At 40.9% G+C, this 5,798-nt stretch overlaps 1 pseudogene; it reads right to left on the bottom strand.

The window, feature by feature from the left end:
* Positions 1–1,935: 1,935 nt before the first annotated feature.
* LOC102867781 lies at positions 1,936–3,895 on the bottom strand (annotated as a pseudogene).
* Between the last annotated feature and the right edge of the window lie 1,903 nt (positions 3,896–5,798).

The raw sequence follows: 5,798 nt of genomic DNA, 5'->3' as shown, positions 1-5,798 counted from the left end.
TAAAATAAAAAATAAAAAAATACATGGTTCAATCAGGAGTGAAAGGAATAGAAGAAGTATTAGGGGTCTTGAGATTCCAGTGAGAACCAGCACACTCTGTACTCTTGTTTTATCTGTCAGGTTCAACACAGAAGCCTGGAGGATTAATACATTTTAGCCTCTCTTGGCAACTATAGCCATACATTTGAGAGAGAACTTGGACTAAGACACACAGAATAGGTTACCAGTGACTCTTGAAGACACTATGTGAGACTATCTGTACAAGCTAGCCAAGTGCTATTAAGAGAAAAATAGGTTAAGAAAGTATACTGTGCATAGAATTGAGTACAACTAAGCCAACATAGTAGGGTGGCTTAGCACATAGGCAAAGCCAGCAATCAAAAACAAGAATAGGATGGGTCATGTTGAGGAATAAGTGTATTACTGAGAGCATGAAGAACAGAGTAGGCAAGGAGAATGGTAGCTGGTGGCTGGTGATGAGAGAAAGAAAAGTGCTGGGTAAAGCAGGGTGTTGGTCAAAAAGAGGAGCTTGCAACTCAGTTAATGGTCCAATAGCTTTTACAACTGTCTCTGCATGATGCAGTTGATGTTGAATGGCGAACTTTAGCTGGAGTGGTGTACGTACTGGGTTAAAGGTTCACTTTGGTGACTCAAGTGCTTCTTTCACTCATGGGAAATGATTTCACAGGTTTTATTTTGTAATTTTGACTGTAGTATGAGTAGTCAGGATAACTTGTTATGGTCTGTTTCACGCAGGTTGCAAGTCTTTTTTTACATTTCAACAAAAAATTATTTTTCCTGCTGAAAACTTTGACATAGGGTAATTAAAGATATAGGGGTCCAGGTTAAAATAGTCTTAGAGATAATAAGCCATCACTTTCTGAAGCTGTAGTAATTGTTCTGAGAAGAGAAAGCTGTCTAGCTCTTTAAGATTATTAAGGAGCATGGGCAAGATTGGGAGGGATCTTTCAAACAGTATTTCATAAGGAAAGAATTTATCACACTAAAGGGTGTATTGCATATGCAGAGGGACCAAGGGGAGCATTTCTGTCTAAACTGTTTGGGTTTCTTGACATAGTTTTGTTAGGGTGGTTTTAAGAATTTTGTTTCTTTTTGGTTTTGATTTTGTTTTTCCTACCTGTCCTGAACTCTGAGGCTTACTGGCTATATACTGTTTCCAGGTGACATCTAAAACTTTGGAGAGAGTTTGCAAGATTTCAGATACCCGAGCCATTCTCTGAGGTAATTCAAAGTGGTAACTTGTACCAGCGCACTATTTTCCATAAAGAAGTTTTACAACTTCTTTAGACATCTTGGTGCATATGAGAGAGCTTCAATTCACAAAGAAAAGATGCACACAGCTACAAGAAAATATTTATAATTAAGGGGTTCCGGCTTGAGTTCAGTTAAATCTACTTCTATACACTCTTTGGAGGCTGATGTCCAAAGTAGTTGGATTTTGGAAGGTGGGTTCTCTCGTTTTGGTTGAGGGTGTATGTGGACTATTTGGCGTTTTATTTTGGGGTTGTTGATTTTTAAAATTTCATTCACAATTGTGTGTGAGCTGATTGGATTTGCTGGATTTAGCTAACAGAGCTGTGGATTGGAAGCCTCTTGTTTAGAGTCAATTAGGGCCTGCTGGAGGGCCATTATACTTTTTAAAAAATTGTTATGAAAATGGCAATTTTATTTCTTAAGCTTCTCCATTTAGTATCTGTCAGTTAAGGTAAGGGGTCAGCTGACATGCATGATAGAACCGAAGAATCCCAGGTTCAATGTTATTGCTTAATAGAAGCCCAATCTCTGGAACATTAAAACTGTTCCAAAGTTTAATTCAAGACACAATTTACAAATATTTAAAACCCTTAGAAAAACACTTCTAAGATAATAATGAGGGGGGAAAGTATATTATATATAATCAAATACCATTTAGTTTTAATTTCCATCAGGTACACATTCAGCAACATTACTCTTGTTAGGATCTTCAAAATCTTAAATCGACAAAGCTGTCTTCTCTGACTGGAGAAGGGATGGAAATCCCCATTGCTTTTCGAACTCCGTACATGCTGACAGTGTCACCGGGGGTAACTTGCTGTGCAAGCTCTTTAAGATTATTAGTCACTTGTTCAGCAAGGTGCATTTCTTTGTATGAGGGACCCAAAAGACAGATCATGTTGGGTGGGGGTCTGGTGTTCAGACGTTCGTTTTGGGCTTCCTGGAGTTCCCAAAGCAATTTGGTGGTCTCATCAAGTTTCCTCTGTAACACTTCAGCTTCTCTGGAGCTAAAGACTTCAACCAGCCAGCTAAAGTTTGTGACCACTTTCAGCGCTGTGAGCCTGTTCTGGTTTCTGCTGTCCAAATGCTCTGTGGCCTCTATTTCCATAACCGCCTCAGTATCTTTTATTGTGTCAGGTGTTCTGGTCTGGCCTTCATCTTCAGGTAATGACGTCTCTAGCTCTTGTAGGGTCTTAAAATGTTCTCCTTTTGTTAAAACATCCAATAAACTATCTTCCATAACATATGGATAATCCTGACATGTGGCTAAAAACTCATGGAGGCTGAAATCACTCAGAAGATCATAGTCTTCCTCTTCCCCATAGGTTGAATAGATTAAATCAGAATCATCCTTGCTGATATTTGCAAATGTGGAGTCATAATGTGGTGTGTAAAGGAAGTATAAGGCCCATAATTCAAGTATAACACTGGATTTACTTTGTTCCTTTTATTTTCTTTGAAGCCCTGCAAAGTATTCACTCCAGACTGAAGTCTTCCAGTGGTCATTCCCAGTCTCACAGGGCAGTAGCCTGGTTCGCCCACAACAGGATCCACAGGATGGAGAAGGCCCAGTGTGGTGGTTCCGTTTGGTTTTCTTCTTTTAAATTCACACTGACTCTTAACCAGCCACCTGGTCAGCTTTCCTCCCGATTCTTTAACAATGCCGTCAATTTGCTCCTGCTCTTTTTCTAAGTGATTATTTTAAAATTTATCTTCAATCATTTCTTTATCTTTCTTTTTATTTTCCTTGTTAGGGCTTTTGCTGGCCTGAGCCTCAGCAGCTCCAAAGTCATCCTTCTCCTTTGGCCACGAACCACTGTCTTCTCCGTTCTGCGAGAAGTCTGTCTGATCTTTTAGTTTTCGAGTCTTCTGCAAATCTGCTATGAATTCTATAGCCTGCTTTAGGCTCTGGATTCTTTCCTGGCTAAGAATTTTCATCCCTGAGTGTAATAACTTCTTTGCAGCTTTATAATAAATGGTTTCTGGCTTGTTGTAAATCATGCCATTAGTACACATTAGTTTAAAATTATCCTTAAGTTCTTCTATAGACTGGTAATCATTGTTCTTAATCTTTTCTTTCATGGTACTAAAATCCATTGGGTGTTTAATGATCATGGAGTAGCCAGGAGCAATAAAATCAGTCACAGGAAATGAAAAGAAAGCACTTGGGTTCTTTTCTTCGCAATTGTCTCATTAGTTGATTCAAAACTTCCTGAGAGGTGTCTGTTCTACTTCTTCCTGTTTGGCTAAAGAACTTTTCAGAGGCTTCTCAGGAGGCAAGTCTAGTCTAGCAGGGATCTGACAATGGAGCTCTTTTTTCTGTGTCATTCTCCACATGGTCTCGATCCTGTTTCTTTTTATCTGCCTTCATTCGCCTCCGCTTCCTCCCCTTTGTTCCCCAGGAACTTGCTTCTCTCCCTTCTTTCTCTTTTTCCGCTTTCTCTCCTTGTGTTTGTCATGATCGTTCTTGTCTTCGAAGAGGCTGGAGTCGTGCCCCAAGCTGCCATGGAGAGTTCGGTGACTTCGTTCCCTCCCACTTAGAGGACCAGCTTCAAGGGTTTCTCAACATACTCTTCGTACAGGTGTTTGTCCGACTGTGCTTCTTGTACTTCTTGCCCATGTCCGATCGGGCCCCAGAGCCCGCCCCCCGCACCACGCTCAGGCCTTGAGGTGCCGCTTCCGGTCAGGGCCAGGCAAGCGGAGGGCTGGAGCGGGGGCCCTCGAGACCCGCGGCAAGGCAGGGAGGCAGCGCACACCGAAGGGCGCAGGAGGGCCATTATATTTAAAAGTTGGTTGGATCTTCAGGTTTGATGTTGTGTTTGGTATAAACCTTCTTCTAAGTAGTACAGCATTGGTCTGTCAATTTACTGTACTGAGATAACTTGGGGTTGCTGTAATGCTGAACATTGTGTCACTGGTTTGTCAAATGCAATAATGGTTACCCATAGTGGATAGTGCTGGTGGAGCGCCCAGATTAAGACGGGCTTGGAAGCAGTAGTGGCATCCACTTCCTAAACAACATGCCTCTGGAAATTCTATGAACTTAGAGAAACAATGATAGTTAAAGAACACAGAGTTCAGGCCTTTTGTTCCTAAGGTCTCTATGAGTTGTGTTCAACCCAACAGCACTTAACAACAACAACAACAACATATGCTCTCTGGGGGTTGAGCCCTGGAACTTAGTTCTGGCTAAACAAATTTTGCTCAGGTGTATATTGTGCTGTAGGTTAAGGACACATTGTCTGGCTACAGCTTTTAGGAATAAATATCTTTGAATCTGACAGGACCTACCATTCTAAGGTAGTTTGGGGTTTTTTCCCTTGTTTTGCAAAATCCCTTTTAGTCTCTGAGTAGTTGGGGTTTTCTGGGAGAACAGAGGTTAAATGGATTGGGATGGGTAGTGTGGGTTCAGTACTGAACTCTGCTCACCAGGCTGAAGCATCAGCTAGACAGTTGCTTTATGCCACTGGATCATTTCCAGTCTGATGACGTGGACAGTGGCTGATTGCTACTTTTGATGGCAACTACACTGTTTGTAGTTGAGTACTACATAGTTTTCCATCCTGTGAATGTCCCATAGTTTCTTAATACAGTCAATCGTGTTTGGATATTTGAGCTGTTTCCATGTTCTTGCAATGGTTAATAAGGCTGCCATGAACATTGGTGTACAAATCTACATTTTTGTCTCAGTTTTAATTTTCTTTGCAAATACGTTTTTTAAAAGACATAAAGGCAGGTTATATACATGGATTTCACCTGATGGTATGCATAGGCATCAGATTGATTACATCTGTGGAAAGAACCACTTGGAGAAGCTCAATATCAGCTGTGAAAACTAGGCCAGGTGCTGATTGTGGAACAGACCACCAACTACTCATATGCAAGTTCAAGCTGAAGTTGAGGAAAATTAAACCAAATCCACGGGAACCAAAATATGATTTTGAGTCTATCACACCTGAATTTCAGAACCATCTCAGGAACAGGTTTGAGGCTTTGAACACTAATGAGCAAACACCAGATGGGTTGTGGGAGGATACCAAGGGCATCATCCAGGAAGAGTGCAAATGGTCATTGCAAGGACAGAAGAGGAAGAGAAGACCAAAATGGATGTCAGAAGATACTCTGAAAATTGCACTGGAGCCCAGAGAAGCTAAAGCACAAGGAAGAATTCAAGATACTAAAGAGTTGAATAGGAGATTTCAAAAGGCAGCACGGGATGACAAAGTAAAATATTACAATGAAATGTGCAAGGAGTTGGAGTCAGAAAATCAAAAGGGCCGAACTCGCTCAACATTTCTTAAGCTCAAGGAACTGAAGAACAAATTGAAACCTTGGGTTGCTATAATCAAGGATGCTTTAGGCAGAATATTAAATGATCCAGGAAATATTAAAAGAAGATGGAAAGAATATGCTGAGTCACTGCATCGAAAGGAATTGGAAGACACAGAAGAATTTCATGAAACAACATATGAGCAAGAGCCTATGGTGATGAAAGAAGAAGTTCAGGCTGCTTTGAAGGAAAT

The sequence above is a fragment of the Elephantulus edwardii genome, unplaced genomic scaffold (genome assembly GCF_000299155.1).
Source record: "Elephantulus edwardii isolate Elephantulus edwardi_28Jun2011 unplaced genomic scaffold, EleEdw1.0 scaffold00213, whole genome shotgun sequence".
NCBI lineage: Eukaryota > Metazoa > Chordata > Mammalia > Macroscelidea > Macroscelididae > Elephantulus > Elephantulus edwardii.
This window is presented reverse-complemented; position numbering and strand designations above follow the sequence as displayed.